This window comes from Symphalangus syndactylus, chromosome 18, assembly GCF_028878055.3.
Source record: "Symphalangus syndactylus isolate Jambi chromosome 18, NHGRI_mSymSyn1-v2.1_pri, whole genome shotgun sequence".
In the NCBI taxonomy this organism is placed as follows: domain Eukaryota; kingdom Metazoa; phylum Chordata; class Mammalia; order Primates; family Hylobatidae; genus Symphalangus; species Symphalangus syndactylus.
In genome coordinates, this window is record NC_072440.2 from 99,654,843 (window position 1) to 99,675,149 (window position 20,307).

Below are 20,307 nucleotides of genomic sequence, written 5' to 3' on the forward strand. Positions count from 1 at the left end.
TCTATCAGGCATGTGCCTGGAGCAATGTAAGTTCTGATTATTCCTTTTTTTTAATACATGATTCCTGCCTGGATTACTGCAGCAGCCTCCTAAGGGCCTCCCTGCTTTGACTCTCAGCTCCCACTGTGTCTCTCAACATACCATCCAGAGTGATCTTTTCAGGCCCCAAGTTGGGATCTCCATGCCGCATCTTGCTCCCAGCCTCACCATGGCACGCGTTCCACCTGGGATGAAGACTAAACTCATTCCAGAAGCCTTCAAAGCTCTGTGTGGTCCAGTTTTTTCCATTTTGACTCTTCCTTTGTGTCTTGTTTACTCTTCCCCAATGTGGCTCACCCCTGCCTTTGGGCCTTCCCATTTGCTGTCTAGAGACTCTGCCCCACTGCCCATATGGTGAAACCCTCATGACCTGCAAGCCCTGAGGCCTCCTCTGACATCTCCTTTAAATTGCAGCTCTGCCAGATGTGATGGCTCACGCCTGTAATCCCAGCACTTTGGGAGGCTGAGGTGGGTGGATCACGAGGACAAGAGATTGAGACCGTCCTGGCCAACATGGTGAAACCCCATCTCTACTAAAAATACAAAAATTAGCTGGGTGTGGTGGTGCATGCCTGTAGTCCCATCCCAGCTACTTGGGAGGCTGAGGCAGGAGAATAGCTTGAACTCGGGAGGCTGAGGTTGCAGTGAGCTGAGCTCTCGCCATTGCGGTCTAGCCTGGCAACAGAGCAAGACTCAAAAAAAAAAAAAAAAGAAAGAAAGATAATTTCAGCTCACACCCTACCCTACACCTTGCCCAATACCCTGGCATCTCTAATCTGGCTTCCTTTATTGGTGAAACGTAGCCTTCCTTATCTGCCCTAGCACGTGGCATCTTCTCACATCCTAGATCATTCTCACAGGGCTAGGTATGATTTCCTAGAATCCATTTCAGCTGGTGAGAGACCGAGTGATGGTTCTACTTTTCCCAGCAGGTGGCAGGGCCCTCTTGGGGCTTCTGTGTCTTCATCACCACCGTGAAAGGGCTGGTCTCTATGAGCTTCAACTTCCCTTTGGAGTTTAAATTCCATTGTGCTGCCCATACACACATTTTGAGAAGCCATTTGCTCTGCAATTGGGGAGAACATGTATTTCTTTTCCCACATCTGTCCCCATTGTCAGGCTGGAGGGTGAGAGTCTAAATCCACAAGTGAGGGGATGCAACATGGGAAGTGTCTCAAAGAACATCTCCAAAGGGACAGGATGCTCAGTGGAGTGGGCTGACCTCTCCCAGCCAGTGCCTAGGGCTCTCCCTTCACTGCAGTTCCTAACATGGCTGCTTCATTGACTGTGGGGAGGGAGAACAGGATGCTGAGATGATCAGAGGCCGAGTCCAACTTGCAAACCTCTAAAGGAACATCCGAGCTCCCCAGCCATTCATCCATTCATCTGCCCATTCAATGATTTGTTCATTCCTTCCTCCAGATTATAGTCCCTTAGACACCAAACGTCTTTAAAGGTATCACTGGTATTTCTTATGGCTCCTTGATATGGTTTGGCTGTGTCCCCACCCAAATCTCATCTTGAATTTCCACGTGTTGTGAGAGGGACCCAGTGGGAGGTAATTGAATCATGGGGGCAAGTCTTTCTCATGCTGTTCTCATGATAGTGAATAAGTCTCATGAGATCTGATGGTAATATAAGGAGGAGATTCCCTGCTCAAGCTCTCTCTTTGCCTGCCGCCATCCATGTAAGATGTGACTTGCTCCTCCTTGCCTTCTGCCATGATTGTGAGGCCTCCTCAGCCATGTGGATCTGTAAGTCCAATTAAACCTCTTTCTTTTGTAAATTTCCCAGTCTCAAGTATGTCTTTATCAGCAGCATGAAAACGGACTAATACACTCCTCTTAAACCCTTAGCTATGTAATTTTTGTTGTCCCCTCTCTGAGCCACCATTTATGTTGTTTGCTTAACCTCCATGCACACCTCCATGCTTTTATCTGTCACGGTCTTCACCACTCTTGTCAGTGCCTGTGGCAGAGCCCAGCCAGGCTCACTAATAACAAGGAGCTCTCTGCATTGACCAGCAGTGCTTGCCCTGGGCTAGTTGTGTGAATAACCTGGCCTAAGGACCCTGGATGAGAATGGCATGACATGCATCCCTTCCAGATGAGGTGACCTCCCAACACACTCTGCTCTCCATCTGCCAGCTGATGACAGTAGCTCAGCTCCTGCCAGAAGATAGTGGGAATGGTGCAGCCACATAATAGAAACAGCAGAGGTCCCCGGGCAACCACCTAGAGGACAGCTACTTTGTGGAGTGCTGCCCAAGGGAGTCATACACCTGTGTGGTGAGTGAGGAACAAGCTTTGTCCGCAGAAGCCACTGTCAATTTTGTGGTTATTTGTAAACAGGTCATTCATCCTGCAAATACATTCACCTATAAGTACACACGCTGGGTATTGTGCTAAGCACAGGGTTTATAATGATGAATAAGACAAACCTAGAACTTGCCCACCGGGAGCCTGTAGCTTAGCAGGACAGACAGCTTTGACTCCGCTCTCATGGGATGTCCACAAGGTTCTGAAGAAGAATTATGCAGAGAGAGAATGGGAGCTCAGACTGTGGTGTCGAAGGTGGGGGACCAGTGCGACTGGAGCCAGCCTGAGGTTCCAGATGGATTCCTTGAGCAAGTAACATCTGAGCTAAGATCTGAAGGACAAGGGCACTGGAGAGTGGAAGGGGGGAAGCTTTCAGGATCAGGGGCTGTGTGCAGGGTGCCCAGGCTGAGTAGGGGAACTGGGGACACTGAAGGAAGGCCGATGGGGTCACCTGCGTGTGCAGGAAATTTAGTACAGTGCCTTGCTCATAATAGGGATTAATAAATGTTTGCCTAATATATCACTACATGAATGAACATACCATTTAACTAAAAATTGAAAAAGACCAAAGGAAACAGAAGCAAGAAAATGAATAAAAATTTGGGGGTGAAGGGTGTCTTCTCAAATAAAAAAAAATCACAAATCTGTATCTATACAAAAAGAGGTATATGGGGAGTGCCTCTATGTAGTATCTCCCTCAATCCCAACCCCATTGCAGTTAGAGGGAGGCATGCAAAAGGCTTTCCTAATCTATCTTTTATGACTTGAAGCTTATCAGGGGCCTATTCTGTATTTCCACTCCAGTTAGAGGGATTCTCTAGAGCCTGAGTCTCTCTCTCTGTAGGCATTGGGAAGCAAAATCTGATTCACAAGCAGAGGAGAGGAGAGTTTGATTTCACATATTCTACAGAATTGAAAAAAATTGATTGGTGGATCTTTATGACGAATCTGGGCAGGTGTTTGAGAGAAGATACAGCAATCTATTTCTAGTCTCCCACACTGCCACAATGGAGTAACCCCCTGTGCTATTTGGTGGTTAATGATCACATAATTTATATTTTATAACATAAACCCTCAGTTTCCTTTATGTCATGACAATAGACTATCCACAGCTACCTTTGTGGAACCTAAAAATGTCATTGCTTGGGGCCAGATGTAATGTGCAATAAATAATTTAACAACAAAGATATCTTCATTCTATTTACAGTAAGCTAGAATTCATCTCTGTGGTCGATGTGAAACACCACTTAGTGGATTGGCAAATTCCAACTATATCTCCAGTGTAACCTGATTCATACTGAAAGGCCTCAAACAATTCCAAAGATATTTTTATATATATCTTGGAAGTTCTTGGGCCCTCAACATTAGCATATGTCTTCTTTTTTCTCCTGGCTTTATTTTTTTTTACTCCAAATTAATTCAGCCCTTGATATGCATGCCTATTTGTTTGTATCTTTGAATGCATGTCTCACCTTCTAAAATGCTTTGTGTAGAAGCTGTGGCATCTTATTCCCTAGCTGTGATGTTAACGTTATATGGCTAGAGAGCTTGCAGATTCCACGTGCTCACCACAATAATTCAAATAGGAAGTAAATATATGGAAACCAAGCTTCAGAGGGCTCCAGACATTCTCAAGGGGACCTAATTGGTGTTCTCTAGTGGTCAAAATATTTAATAAGCACTTGTTACATGCAAGATGTTGTAGTTACAATGGGCACTGGGTTATGATGCTGGCAAAGTCAGAGGTTGCCCTTGACCTCATCGAATTTACATTGCACTGGAAAAGACAGCCATTGGCTGCAAGTGATTTTGTAACAGCTGTCGCTGGGATTGCAGAGGTGTGCAAGGTAACAGCAAACATGGAGTCAAGTGGCCTGGTGAGTCCTGGAGACCAGGGAAAGCCTCTCTGGGGAAGTGGCATGCAAATTGGAGTTAACTGGCTCCATTTTGACTAAAGGGACTAGCAAGTGCAAAGGCCCTGCAGCAGGACCTGCTTGAGCACTGAAAGAAGATCTGCATTAAGTGGCACAGGTGTTCTACAAATCCATGCCTTTTGATGTCAACTGTCATACTCTTTCCCTGTTATAATGAAGGGATCTGGGAGCATTTGCCCTGGTTGTGGCCTGAGAAGATGACCTCTACCTTTCAGAAAAAAAGGCTTTTCACTCTTGAGCCACAGACTGCTTTGGAGCATGACAGACAACTCATAACAATTCTTGGAAAACACACCCAGGGCCTCCTTAATTAATGGCAAATGATAGTAGTGTCTATTTCTTGGAATGGAAGGGAAGCAATAATGAGAAAAATCCAGTGAGTAACATTAACTCACATTTTGATAGTACTTTGCTATATAGTTGTTCTTCAGTCTTTCAACAATCATGGGAATGCATACAACCATCATCATTTTGTACTTGAGGTTGCTGATCTTTGAAAGATAAAGTTGCTTGCCCAAGAGACTCAACTGTTAAGAAGCAAGACTTGAATCTAAGTTTTTTGTCTCAACTATTGTATTTTCTCAAATCTAGCTTGAATCATTGATTATACCCATTGCAGCTCTGTGACATGCAGTGAATTACTTAACATCTCTGCACCTCAGTGTTCTTCTCTGTTAAATGGAGATAGTGATAATACTGATTCATAGGATTTGAGTGATGACCAAATCAGTTCACATAGGTTCATATAGACTTGGAACAGTGCCTAGGAGAAGGTAAAAGCTGTACAATTTTTGGCCATATTATTGATTCTTCTTGTTATTACCTGTCTCCAGAACAACTTGGCTTGATATTTTAATTTTATATGAATAGCATTTGACCCTTCTATCAGCTTATCTTGAAACTAATATGAGTAGATAATTTCACCAAAAAAGGTGTTCTTTTTGATAAATATAAATAATTAAAATTGGATTAATGGACCTTGAACTTCAAAAGAGTCAGGAGCCTTTAGATTAAAACAATTACTCCGTTTTCTAACAAATCTGTCAGCCACAACACAAATAGTTCGTTAGTGTCTTTCTTCCTTTCTCTTTCTCTCTTTTGTTTTCTTTCTTTCTCTCACTCTCTTTTTCTTTCTCTTTCTTTCTTTCTTTTTTTCCTTCATATAGCATTATTGAGCACCTACAGTGTGTCAGGTACCATTCTAGGTACAACAATGAACACAACAGGCAAAATTCCTGCCTTTATAAGGCTTACATTCTAGTTAGAGGGATAAAGAAAGAAATAAGAAAATAAGGAGTACAATGCACACTACATTACATGATGATAAGGGCTTTGGAAAGAAAGAAAACAGAAAGGGGGAATGAGGGGTGCAGGGGGAGGGCATGTTAAGTACGATGATTAGCAAAAGCCTCACTTAAGTGACTTAGAGAGTGGCCCATGTAGCTGCTGCATTCATAGCATGCTAGGCAGACGATTTTACATGTTCTCTAATTGTTTCATATTGATTTCTCGGAGGAAAGAGCCATACCTGACACTTGATTAATTAGTGATTTTCATCCATTTATTAAGCCTTTTGTGATTACGTGCTTTGTTCCAAGCTCTGCCCTGGATACCATGGCTTTTGATAAACGAGAGATTATCCTGGCAATTACTGTATGAGTCACAGTGCAGCTGGCGAGAGGAAAAGCGAGTCCGCAATGACCATGCTGTGCAATAAGGTCTCTAGCTCAGAGCAGTATGAGAACAAAGAGTGATCATCCCAAATATCAGGGTGAGAAGGAGAGGGTCAGGACCTCAGGCCTGCAGAAGAGGCTCAGAGGACGTAACAATCAAATGAGCCTGAGTAAAGGAGGGAAAGTTGATCAGGTATGGCCTTCCATGAAGGGGAGCCGGCATGCTCAGTGACAGGTACAGAGGTGTCCTCTGCTGTCAGAGCAGAAGGTGAGAGGGTTGTGGTGGGAAAGAGGCTGCAAGGCAAGCAGAGCAGGGCCAGAGCTCCTGGGACCCACATACGACGATAAGGGCTGTGCCCTTTATCCTGGACCAGGAAGGGCCACATGAGGACTTTGAGAAGAGTGGGCAGGGTCGTATCTGTTACTTAAGATGACTAATGCCATAGTTGTGAGCAGGAGGAAGGACTGACTTTCTAAAAGCACCAGATTGTGAGATTGAAGATAAAGAGACCAGCTCCCAGTGTGAGGGACGAGAAAGCCTGCTCAACAGAGGAACATAGGAGGAGGGGTTGGCTTCTAGGCTTCTAGATGTGGCAAGGAGATAGATTCAGGAGGTCTTGATGACCTCCTGGCTCAGAGTGAGAGGGAGGAGGCTAGAAAGGGGCTCATGCTTCCCACAGGGGCAAACAATGGGGATGATATCATTGCTGACCAAGATAGGAACTGACAGTATTTGGGTCAAACTTGGACATGCTAATTGAGAAGTTCTCCAGGGACATCTACAAAGGAGTTGAAGATGGCTTGGGTTAGATTTGGGTCAGGAGCCTATTTCCACCAGCAGCATCCACTGTGGGCCCTCCCTGTTCCCAACAGAAGCAGATCAGCCTGGCCTGGTATCTGTTCTTGAAGTTCCAAGACTTCCAAAGGCCCTGAAATTCACAGTGTTCCCACAGCCTGGAGACAGAGGCAGCTTGTCTAAAAAGTCCAGACATTGCCCTCATGATAATAATTTGTAGATCCTTAGTCACATGTCAGGCACTATTTAAAGAACTTCATAGTAAGTTTCACATTCTGATCTTCAAATGTTCTCCAAATGGCAGGTACTCATATTATTTCTATTTTATAGATAAGGAAACTAAGGCTCAGGGAGGTGCATTAACTTGTCCAAGGTCATCCAACTGATAGCAGCTCCAGGACTTCAATCCTGGTCATGTGGCAGGGCCTTAGTTGGCATTTTTCACCACTCGGGGTTTTGTTGTTGCTGTGTTGTGTTTCAGTTTTTCCACAGCTCTGATTGAAAAGACGGCAGGTGGAAACTTTATGTGAAAATAAGCTATTCTTGAGGAAATATTCATTATAGAAAGAGAGCCTAAATAAAGACTGGTCTTGTTTAAAGTGGATTCAATAATAAACTCATGGATACAGGAAGTGATGCCTTGAATTTCCTCCAGGCTCCCCAGTGCCCTACGTTTATTCACCACCCAACGTTTCCTGAGCATCAGCAGGCAAATGGAGCCACGATGAAAACAGACGGCACCTCCACCCTCAAGGAGCTTCCCCAAATGAGAAACCAAAAATGAGGCTCCTGAATTGGCCCCAAACTGTGCACTTTTTGACCACATTTTCAAAACTAAAATCTCAAAAACAACTTGCCTTCATTGTGCCTGGTAACAAAAGACCCAGCCCTTCTCAACGGCCTCCTGTAGAAGATCACTCTCAGAATCCCAGGAGCCTCTGATAAGCAGGCAGATGCAGCAGGGAAAAGAATCCCTGAAATGAAAAGGAGATGACATTTAAACGAGTAGTGGTTGTTTCACCATCATTAATAATAGCTAGCACTTTCATTAAACTTTAAAGGTGATAAAGAAGAACAGCATCTCACAGCAATGCTGTAAGATTGTCATCCCATTTAATGGATGAGAGCAGTGAAGCTCACAGATGTAAAGTGATTTGCTGGTTAGTAGCAAAACCCGGACTCAGATGTCAAGATTGCACCTCCAGGCCCCTTCCCCTGTCAGGGTACCTGGCTGTTTTTCTGTTTCAAAAAACTCTTGTTGAAGTTGCTCTCTTTTGAGATGCTTTGAGAGAATACTGGAGCAGAGGGAAGCTTGTGAAAGGCTTTTGTAGGTTTAGTAGGGAATTATTATCTTCTACATTTCAGCTTCCATGGCAGCAGCTGCAGCATCAGACATGGAAAGCAAAGATGATTGTAAACCAGTTGTCTTTTCTACCACTTCAGAGGGTAAAGAATGGGAAAATATCAACTCCTTGGGCTTTCTTGTTTAAAATTTTTATTTTTTGGAGGAGACTGTTTGCTTTGCTTTTAGGTCGATATTCTCTTGATGAGGTATTTCCCATTCCAAGAAGCTTTATGGCTTAATTCAGAAGCAAAGGCTGTGATGCTACCTCCTGGATTGGCAAAGTAGGAGCTTGGATTTTCCTGGAGTCCCTACCAGCAGAACTAAAACTGGCTGGAGTCTCTCCAGCCAAGATCTGCCACGTCACGTACCATCTGTGTCTGGATACATGCTCCCCTTGGACCTCAAGCATATTTTTCCTGTAACCCAGCGGCATCACAAGGAAGGCTTTCCCACCCCTCAGTTACAGTCACATGAGCCAATGTCCAAGGCACTGATTATGCTGCTTCCATGTTCACAGCAAATTTGCTTTACCCAGACTTGGGTTCCTGAGAACAAAGAAAAGTAAGAGCTCTCATTTTTTCCTTTAAAAAGTGTGGAGATTTTTTTTTTTTTTTTTTTGTCTTTTTCTTGCTAGTGTTCATGAGTACATATACGTGCTTGCTGAGATGGAAAATCTGGAAGGGCTCCCAAATTGTGTTATACTCCAACCCACACACCAGGAAAATCCTTAGGGAAACAGTGAGAGGGTGTCAGGGGGAGTTGTTTCATTCAGAGAGAACCTGGTTATAGCATACGAAATGTATCATTCCATATTATTTTGCTAAAGATTCTGTTCCCAAATATACACTCAGAAAAGTCCTCCTGGTGGGTTATGTTCCAGAAAATAGGGTGATTCCCCTTCCCTTTTCCTGTGCAGTCACTGATGCAACCCCACAACCAAGCAGCATGCAGCCCTCCCCATTGTCAAGAATTCTCTGCACACCCTCTATGTGCTTGGCAAAGTGATAACTGCCACAAGCTAGTTAAGAAATGGAGCCCACAGACCCCATAAACAGGATTACCACTGGGACAGAATTGTGCCATGCATCTTCACAAAGTCATTAAACCAGCTGCGAGTCCCTTGAGGACACGACTCTCGTTGTATTTGCATTTATACTCCTAACACCTGAGGTGGAACCTGGTTTCTAAGACATTCAATGACTATTCCTTGAATAAAAATATAGTGAATGAGAACTTAGCATGTTAATGTTATATTTCACATAATTTTCTAGTAGCACATTAAAATGTCAAAATATGGAGTCTAATTAGAGTATAGGAAGGTTTAACATAGGACACATCATAATTCACAAATACAGTAGGTCAGTTGATTTCTCTGTCTCAGTTTCATATATTTATTCACTAGACATTTGTTTTGTTAATTATGTACTGTATACTGTGCTTTGTACTGGGGACATAGTGATTAATTACCACCTCCTAACATATATCTTCCTCCTGTCTCCTTCCAAAAAATTCATGCTCAGTTGAGAAGACAGAAAAATAAGCAAGTAATTACAACTTATAAAGGCAGGTAAGTGATATATATATATATATATATATATATATATATATATATATATATAATCCCTCTCACACACTTACACATTCACATTCACATACACACACACACACACACACACTCATGCTGTGGAAACTAGAGAGCAATACTTGTGACGGAAATATTTGTGGAATGATTCTTAGGCAATGGGATGTTTGAGTTGAATCCTGAAGGGTTATGCAGTATGTTTTCTGGGTACACTGCTACTGTTCGGATAGATTTATGTGCACTTGCTTCCCTGCTAGATTGTAATCTGTTGGGAGTGCAGGAACCAAAGGTTATTGTACTTTTTTGTTTCTAATAGAATCTTCCAGAGGCAGCTCTATGAGTCAGTGTGCTGCACTAGAATGAACTGGCATTTGATTCCCACTTTTACTAGCAGTTCTTTAAGCGATTTCTCAAAAACACTTTGAGCCTCAGTTTGCTCATTTAAAAGAAGAGATAATTGACATCATCTGCTAGTGGTGATTCTTTATGATAATCAAATGTTACTATTTATGTAAAGCACCTAGAATGAAGACATAAAGCTGTTGGCATATGGCAAATGACAATACCTCCTCTTCTTCATCTTCCTTGATATTTAGTACATATGGAAAGAGTTGAAATCAAGTAAAAGGGCACAAATTGTGCTGGTATTATTGAGTACTTCTGGCGGTAGGCCAAGTCCTCTTAGCAAGTCCACAGAATAGGAGAAGATATAAGGCCAAGTGCTGTTTCATGGCCAGGACAGGATGGGTAAAGGAACAGAATTATATCCCAATCTTGTAGAACTAGAGAACGTGAGACCAGTGAGGATATGTAATTTCTTTCTAGAGAAGTCCTGATTCCCAGAGCAGGTGGTGCTTTTATTCTATTCCCCATCTACAACACCCACCCTTAATTAGACTCAATTAAATCCTACTCCCCTGGCCTTGTTCAAATTTAATAGCACCCTCCAAGATCAAACCCATCCCAAGATGACCTCTTACTATTTTGGCCTCATCGATATATCTTTTTGTTTCACCCATTTCATACTGAGGGTTAGGGTCAGTCCTGGGCCCACCACAGGCCTACTGAATCAGGGTGGCAGGATGGGGTCCAAGCAGGTTAAAAGGAAGATTTTACAATGGAGAGAGGCCCTATCCATCGCAATGATTTTCATGTTTTCATCTGAAATAAAAACAAAAACCGAAAACTCAGCTGCAAAATAAAAGCAATTTCAACTAAATTCACTGTGTGAATGCTCTGTAAAAACTACCAAAAATCCAATTGTTTTTAGAAATATTCCCATTTGTGCTACTAGCTTCCTGGTGCGTGGCCTGCCTGTTGAGGCATTTAATACAGAGGCAAAGCTAGGACTGAGGTGCCACTCCTGCTGAGCAAGGTTTGGCTATAAATGGAGACTTTTCCAAAGCAACTGAGGTTAAGGCCAAAAGAGTAAAGCCATATACGAAAAACATCAAATCCAAAAGAGAGAAAGTGTGGGGGCCAGTATCAAAATAAACTAGAGGCTAACCTGGAAGAAAGCAAAGTGTAAACAAAGCCAGGGAGCCCCAAACTTCCATAGGCCAGAGCGCCCAGAGAATGTGGTCACATCTTTCAGATGAGAGGAGAGGTGGTTGAAGGTATAACTAGGGTGTCCAAATAATTTATCATCCAAGATACTTTTGAGAGGGTAAGAGGGTATGATTACTAAGTACACTGAGAAAACAGGAGAAATTGAAGATGTATGTATACCTGGAATGAACAGAGAACATCAAATTTGAAGATCACCTTATTGGTTCGTTGGAGTACAATAAGTAGAATAGAAACACCATTTTTTAACAAAATTTGAGTGTACTCATTTATTGGGTATATGGTTGGTGTAGATTTGTAGAAATTCAACAAATAAAATCTTAATTGATTGGCTTAACATTCAAAGTCTTTCACCCTCAGGCTGTAACGTATGCCTTCTTATGCTCTCAGCACCAGCAACATTCAACATTTAGCACCCTTCCCCCAAATTCTTCCTCACTTTTCAATTTTGTCCATCCCTCAAGCTCTAGATCCAGGTCAGTGCTCTCCCCTTCTACCCCCACATCATGCCTACAGCACTTAGACGTTACCATCTAATGCTCTGCAATCTAGGTTTATATCTTATTTGCCCTCTGAAAATGTTGAGTAGACATCCACTTTTTCTAAAGTAGTTTGTAAATTAAAATTATGTACTAAGGCATGATTTGTGATCAACTTTGGAGCAATGTACCTTCATAATTCTTCTATGATGTTGAGTGGACACCTTCTACTCGGCCCTCATTCAATCCCCGAGATTCTTCCTATCTTCCTCCCCAGTTGTTCTGCCAGACCCTGGGAGCCTTATTCTGTCCTGTTTGCAGATCTCATACTTCCTTCACCTTCAATGGTGTTTATTTAATGACCTGTCTTTCCTATTGCCTGGGGGCTCCTCAAAGGTGACAAGTCAGTCTGGTTAAAATTTGCAATATCTCCCTCACACTCCCAACCCCATGCCTAGAAAAGGGCCTGTCATACAGTAAATATTCTGATGAATTAAATTAATGATATAATTTATATTTCAATTTTACCTGTAGAAAACGGTGATGGGGAACCACATCATCAAATTTCTTTTCTTTTAGAAAACTAATTGTAAGTTTTATGTGTTGCAGGGGCTGGGGGAATTGGAATGATAATAGTTTGCTAAATCTGGAAATAAGTTCATTGATATGCTGTAGAATGAATAATTTAAAAAAATAATTAGAGTTCTTCACTTTTAAATTTAATAATATATAGTTGCTGACAAAGAGAGGTTAGAAATGTTAATTAAATCCAAGTCTAGATATACAATCAGATAGCTATTATATAAGCTTAATTATTTAACTTTTTTTAGTTATCTGATGCTGACTCATGTACACCATTAGCTGTCTTTCAAATCACAAACTCTTCTGCCTGTCAAACTTTTCAATGCCTGGAGACATTTCTATTTTATCTGCCTTCTCTTGTCAGACTCTGTGGTTTTCTCTGTCTTCCAATTAAGCACTAACACTGATTCTTGGATAATTCGTTCAAGTGCATATGAACTCAGTTGTCTAGGAAGGAATTTTAATGACCAGGGAATTCAATTCTCATTTTCTTCTTTTTATCTCAGAATATTAGGATCCACAAAGGTTTCTGCGAAACTATATGTGACTCAGTGCTCAATGCCTGGCCACATTTGCTGGGCGGGAAGAGAAAAATGAAGCTCTCACGGTAGTTTGAAGTTCAGAGAAATGTAGATCTTCAAGCAGTTTGAGAGATTCACTTGTGCAGCCTCCTCTTGCAGGGGGCTGTGACCCCTTGAAAGAAAGGTTGCTGCCCAGGCTCGCACAGGGTTCCTGATTCACAGTCTGGTGATGATGTCCAATCATCTGTTACTTTGGGGTCCACAAATGTGGGTGAAGCCACTGCACATTCCAAACAGATAAATTCAGGTGGGAAAGAGCTGCAATATTGGACATCTTACTTTGAGATCTTCTTGAATTTTCCCTTCTTCATCTTTCACTGGGTCTAGAATCCCCTCTGGAGTACTGGTCAATGAGATCTTCTTGAATTTTCCCTTCTTCATCTTTCACTGGGTCTAGAATCCCCTCTGGAGTACTGGTCAATGATTCAGACAGGGCACAGATTTTAAATCAAAGCTCAGAAGAAAACAAGTCAATTGAAACCCAAATGGACAGCAGCCGTGTTGAGAGCTCACTTTATCTCTAGTCCTCCTGGAGCTGACAACTTACAATTTTCATAAAGATATTTTAATCTCAAGTAGCCAACTGACAAGACTCTTTGTTGAAAGAAGATGCTTTAATTTAAATACTTCAAATCAGATTTGGCCTGAAAGAAGTGAACAGCAAGGCTTGTCCACGTATGCCTGGTTAATCGCCGAGGTTCCTTGAGCAGGAATTATTTAGAGATATGTAGGTAATACTAAACCTGACTCGCTGTGAATGGAAAACTCTATTGGGGACATTTCTGAATAAGACCAGAAACAGCTGCTTAAATAAAACTAAACATACATCTTCTTAAAGCCACTCCTATTTTTTTTGGTTTTATAAAGACAGCTCCTGAGTCAACTTTTTTAGGTATCTTTTTTTTAAAAAAAATTGTTACAGGTTCTTACTCTATTGTCCTGGCTAGAGTGCAGTGGTGTGATCACAGCTCACTGCAGCCTCAAACTCCAGGGCTCAAATGATTCTCCCACCAGGGCCTCCCAAGTAGCTGGGACCACAGGTAACACCACTATGCTTAGCTAATTTATTTTATCGTATTTGTTGCAGAGAAGGGTCTTGCTATGTTGCCCAGGCTGGTCTTGAACTCCGGGGCTCAAGTGATCCACCTGCCTTGGCCTCCCAAAGTGCTGAGATTATAGGCGTAAGCCACTGTGCCTGGCCAGAGATACCTTTTACTGAGCATCTATTACAAGCTAAGCTGTCTGTTACTTCTTTATATGAGCACAAATCTTTTTAATAACCCTTGAGGGGAATATTTCTTTCCTATTGCATAAATTAAGAAGCTGAGGTTTAGTGAGATTAAGTAACTGTCCCATAGTGAAGAGGTATAGACCTCGATAAACAGGGGCTCAAACTCAAATCTGACCTTTCTCCTATGTCGGCCTTCCTCTCACCAAATGATGCTTTCTTAGAGCTTCCTCTGAGACGCATCCTGTCAGCTCTGAAATTTCAGTTCAATGCTTGCTCCTCCAGAGAGCCCCAGAATGCATATTTAAGCCATTTATGTGTCACATAGCACATGCATTAGCAAATCATTGATTTATTCACTGCCTATGGAGTGCTTGTGTGTTCTAGACACTGTGCTAGGATGCAGAGATGGGTCAGAAATGTTTTCTGTCTTCAAGGAGCTCAGTGCCTTAAATTTCCATTTTCTTCCCCCTTAAGCTAGACATTCCCTTGTACTATGTCTGGCACAAAGTATGCACCCAGCCAAAGTTTGTAAATTGACAGGCCTGCATAGGAGCAAATATACTAAATCTATGTTAATTGTGTATATTTCTGGTCTCACGAGCATTGCGAAATGTAGAGCAATTTCTCTTTGTTTTCTGTGTGACCTTGAACAAATCACTTAATGTCTTTATATTTAATTGCTTCCAGTGCACAATAATGCAGTGCCACCCATCGCACTTAAGATTATAGGTAAAATTGAATGAAAGAATGAAGCAAAAGTGCCCCATAGAGAGTATACAAACTGAAGCATCACCATGATGATCAAGGTTGCAAAGGGACCACGGAATCAGGGGACTTTAGAGTCAGAAAAACCATAAAGTCTTCTCTTTTAGTAATATTGGAATATTTTTTTAAAAGGGTAACATTCCTTTTCACACTAAATGTTATATAAAATACCAATAGTATAAAACAGAAAAACATGGACCCAGGATTATCTCCTAGAGACTTTACTTTGTAACTCACTGATGGACCAAATCTGGTCTTCATGGTTTGCCAATCAGAAAACTGAGTTCCAGACAGATTATATGGTGGTTCCAAGGAGGCAACACATTACATGAATGATGAAAGACTGAATGCTTTACCCCTAAGAGCAGGAACAAGGCAAAGATGTACATTTCCATAATTTGTATCCAAGTACTGGATTTTCCAGCCACTGCAACAAGGCAAGAAAAAGAAATAAAAGCCTAACAAATTGGAAAACAAAACAAAACAAAAACTCTTTTATTTGCAGACGATATGATTTTCTCTGAAGAAAATCTCACGGAATCTACAAAAATTGAAAAACAACCACCAAACAAAACCTTCTTCCAGTTTCCAGAACTAATACATGATTTCATCAAATTCATCAAAGTCACAGGACACAAGATCAACACATTAAAAAAGTCACATTTACCTATACTAATAATAAAAATGTGGAAAACTAATTGAAAAAGCCAATCTCAAAAGGTTGTATACTGTATGATTCCATGTATAGAAGATTCCTGAAATGACAAAATTTTGGAATGGAGAACATATTCATGGGCCAGGGGCTGAGGAGGGGGTGGGTTGCGTCAGATGCGAATGTAGCTATCCAGGGCAACAGGAGGGATCCTTGTGGTGATGGAAATGTTCTGTATCTTGCTTTTATCAGTGTCAATGTTCTAGTTGGGTTATTGCACTGTAGTTTTGTAAGATGTTACCACTGGGAAAACTGGGTACAGGTCCATGAGAGCTCTCTGTATTACTTCTTATAATTGCACGTGAATCTAGAATTATCTCAAATTAAAAATTAATTTAAAAATACAATGTATAAATGTGATATAAAATCATACAATAGAAATATTAATTATAGTTTCATTATCACTGTTACTAGTAAAATTAACATTCAAGAGAGTAATTGTAGAGAGAGTAAACATTAAGTAAAAAATGAGAAAGAATTAAAAACACAGATACCATCAGCAAGCCTGGTATTTCTGATATGTGGGTTGGAGGCAGAGAGAGCCAGCCTGGAGAGGTTTGGTGCAGTCTTCTGTGCTTTCCTGAGGATGCCCGGGATATACGTGGTTCATGGAAAGAGAGGCTGGTGACAGGTGGGCTGAAGGTACCTCTGCTTATATAGGCCACATTAAGAATGCTAATAAAGCTTGTCTAGGCACTTCCCCTCTGAAGTAAAGGAAGGAAGGTGTGAATTAACAGAGGCACACATGCAAATGCAATACAAGACTTAGCTAGACAGTGCCAGGTCATAGGACAGAAGCCAGGAAGTGTGGGCTTCTTGGAAACAATGAGGAAACACTGGGGCTGTGAAGCAGGGGGTGACCTAAGGAAATGACATTCCCCTCTGGCTGAGGTATGGAGAAGAGGGCTGAGCTGGAGCAGGTCTGGAGGCTGGGTCATGGGCCAGGGGTAAGTGCAGAATCCAGGTAAAAAGTGAAAGGGGTCAGATTTGATGTAGGGGCAGGAGGTCCCTGTTTCAGGAGAATGAGGCCAGGTTTTTACAGGTGTTTGTCAACAAGCAGAGGAGAAAGTTGGCTCATCTCCTGTTGAGGAGATCACTTGGAGTTTCTTGCAGTGTGGGAGGGAGGAATTTAAAGGGGATCCACTGAGAGGAAGATATTGGGACAATTAGAAAGAAGGGTGGGTAGTTAATGACTGGGGTGCAGAGTTAAGAGGCCAGGTTAATCTCAGACAGCACAAGCACTCTCTCCTCCTTTGAGATATAGAGAATGCATGAACGATGGGAGAAAATCCTGGGAAAATTTGAAAGTTGATAAAGGAGGCATCAAATGAGATTGAGAGAGTAGGACGAAATTCTACTTCAAATATTCTTGTGATTGCAGAATTCAGCTTTTTCAGAAGTTGCCCAAAATATTTTGATCTGAGATGCTCTATTCAGATGAAAAAATAAAATCACCAGAGAAAGGGCTCCCAGTGGACTAAGAGAGTTCATTTTTCTTGTTTTTATAAATTGTTTACAGCTTGTGACATTAAGAAAATCAATGCCATTTCTTATGCTTACATAGCATTTGCTTAGCTGAATAATTCTCTAGGGAGTGAATTGCTTTGTGATGGATTTTACGGAAGACATCATTAATTCAGAAAAGCCTCTTTCTTTACCTGCATAATCTCTTCCAATTCATAAGCTCATATAACACTGATGCCAGAACTTAAGTTTCACTGCTTCCTTTAAGAGATGAAAAAAATTTAGACCAAGATAAGAGAAAGACTATCTTTGAAGTTACCAATTAAGTCAATGAGGCTAGAATTTGAATTTCCTGGCCACTACAGTATCGAATTTTCTTTTATGATTCTTTGAATCAGAAAAATTGTTTGTAAATGACTCCAATTTAATACAGCCACACCCAGACCATGGTTGCTGACTCTCCTCGGTGGGTAAATCTAGGAAGAACACCCTCCAGGGTTCCCTGGGGGCTAGAAAACAAAGAAATTAGAGCTAACGAGGTTGGAGTTGTTAGGGGCCAAAGTGTAGTTTTGAGAAATGTGCCAGCGTTGTGACACCAGAAAAGCACATTGAGAAGTGTGTCTTGGGAAGATGAGATGAGGTCAGAAGTGAGGAGGAAGGATGGATGGGATAGAAAGACAGGTACATAAAAGGCACAAACAGACTTTGAATGGCTTGTGTGTATCAGGCTTCTCTTCTCAATTTTTGAAAAATAACACTTGGTAGACTGTGCAGAAATGGGTATATGTATTAGGTGCCTGAGATTTGCCAAGTTCAATGATGTAGAAGGGAATAGACAACCTAATTCTAACAGGCGTTAAATACTTGATTCTTTACTCCTGAGGCCCTTTTATTTGCTACATTTGATGCTGATTTGAGTGAGCCTTGAACACTCTGGGCAAATGGGACTGGACCGAACTCTGCCAGAAATTCACCGAGTGACCTTAGGTATTTCCTTTCCTGTCTCTCTGCGGAGGAAATGAAGGTATGAAACTGGTCCCTTAGGACCTATTAATCTTTGGCATGCTTTGATTGTATCTGGACAAGACGATAAGGCTAAGCACAGGCAGTGAATTCCATGAATCCCACATCCCCTCTCATCCCAGCCCCAAATACTGCAGCTGCCCTTGGGATAAGCTCCAAGTACCACAAAAGGGCTCCCTATTCTTCCCGCTTGATATTCCCCTGGGGGACAGAGAAGGCCAGCAGCTCCTTCTGTAGCTGCTACAAGGACACATTTTATTTTCTCCTGCTCTTAAAATCCTCAATGCCAGCTCCCTGAGCTGCAGAGAGAAGCCTGCGTGCCCGGCATCATGCAGAAGTGGCCGGTGCCTGCCGTCTGCCACTGTCTAATTAGCACGGGATGCCCTCGTCTTGACATCAGGCTATAGTGAGTGACCTCTGAGGTCTCCTGGTGAAGGGAACAATTACATAACCAGAGCAGTTAGGCTGAAGGGAACAAAAAATAAGGAGTTGGGCCTGCAGCCCGGAACAGAGAGGAAGTAGTGAGCACAAGAGACAGATGAACACATTACACTGTGGACCCAGCATCCACACCAAAGCACAAATATATTCTTAGGAGACTTTCCAGTGAATCCTGACATGTTCTTCTGCAGTACCCCATAGCCTTATTTCAAGAAGACAGCGATTTTGAGCGTATGCCACACATCTTTATATTATGAAATTTTATAACTTTAAATTGTCCAGGATCTTATGTAAGATATATTTCTCATCATTAAACATAACTGAAGCAAGGCTTTAAAAAAAGAGATGTGGTTATATATGACACTCACAATGAGGCATCTAGAAATGAATTCTGTTCTGGCACTCTTTGTTGGGTGATTCTGGGCAAGTTGCTTTTCCTCTTTCGACTTCAACTCCCACATCAATGAATTAATTTTGTCTTTCATTTGTTCATTTAGTCATTAAATCTCCATACAGTGTCTCCCATGTTCCAGGAAAAATGAAATAAAACTATTGGCTTCAAGGACAAATAGTGATCTTTACTAATTAAGTGAGAGCCATTTCTCTAATTCATAGAATCAAAAAACAGGTCTTATTATAATGCTTTTTCAGGCCCACCTGTCAGCAGCAGGCACTAAACTACAGTGGAAAGAACAGAGGTTTTGTCTGTAGAAGGGCCTGGGTTTGGTCCTGGTTCTTCCTTCTGCTTCCACAAGGAGCACAGGCTCCGACCAGCTTCTTCCTCTGCGAATGGGAGATGATGCCTGCCTACCTCACAGGGTGGAAATCGATGACTATGTGTGGATGAAAGCATTTTGTAAGCTGCGAAGTGATGTCAAATGTTCAGGGTTATTTATGTAGGAAAACCTGCTTAAATTAGATGACAAATTGATGCCTTGAAAATGAATCCCTCCTTGACAGCTAAGATTCGAAATGGCCCTGGATTTTGTATTCAGTTTAATGTTTGGTTGAGTGGGGTGTTTGAAGTCTCTGTTGGACTTTATATAATAAACCAGTGACTGTTGGCAAAGTAGCCACAGAAACAAGCTACAACTAGATGTACATTTCAGAATCCAGATATATCTGACAAATGTTGCTAAAGGTGGTCCTTGGGAATCTTGCTAGAAGAGCCCCTCAAAAAAACACGTTACAGCTCCTACGTCTTCTACTGAAGACAATGGAGTCCAGAAAAATTCAATGATTTTTTAGGGATAAAATAGGAAGTTGGTGGTAAGGCTAAGACTTGACCCATATCTGTTACAGGCAGCTAGCAACTCCTGGATCTTCTTGCTCTCAATTCAGTTGTTTGTTTGATTCTTCCACTTTCCCTCATGGCATAGCTTTTTAAAAAAGGTTTTTTTACCCTGGACTGGCACTAGGAATGAACTATCTAAATACTTTGCTCTCTCGAATAAATATCTGTCTATGTTTATGTCTATTAGTGCTAACAATATGGAATACCCCATGAGAAACTGGGATTGCTGGATTTATTCGAAAGATGAGATTATGTTGGATGGGAGTGACTGAGATGTTCCCAGGGACCCCTTCCATTTCTGAGTAAGAATAATTCATTCTGGATCCAAGAGACTTTGTGGATCATTTAAGCATAACCATTCAATAGAAGAAACAAACAAATTCATGTGTCTTCATGTGAAGGAGGCTTGGATTTGCATCTTGGCTCCATTGTGTACTAACTGTCTGAATTTAGGCTGATTACTTAACCTCTCTGAAGTTTCT